Consider the following 336-nt stretch of genomic DNA (forward strand, 5'->3'; position numbering starts at 1 on the left):
TGCCCAACAGTTACCGGGCAGACTTCAGGATTCCTGTGGCCCTAAAAGGGACATAGATGCTCCATACAATAGATGGATGGATTAGATAATTTATTAATGGTACATTTACTTTTTTATTTTGCATTTTGGTGATAAGTGGAAAAAATGCAAACCATTTCTTTATTTCTTTTTGCTGTATTGGTAAAAAGAAAAGCCTTAAACATTTTCCTTCTGTATATTTTGCGATAAATACAAAGTGTTGACTCTGCTTTTATCTACAGCTCCTCTTGCAGGAGATAAGAGGAAGTACAACCTTTTTATTTATTGAAACAAACAACAGAAAGATACATTTTTAAT

The sequence above is a fragment of the Oryzias melastigma genome, linkage group LG8, assembly GCF_002922805.2.
Source record: "Oryzias melastigma strain HK-1 linkage group LG8, ASM292280v2, whole genome shotgun sequence".
Classification (NCBI taxonomy): Eukaryota; Metazoa; Chordata; class Actinopteri; order Beloniformes; family Adrianichthyidae; genus Oryzias; species Oryzias melastigma.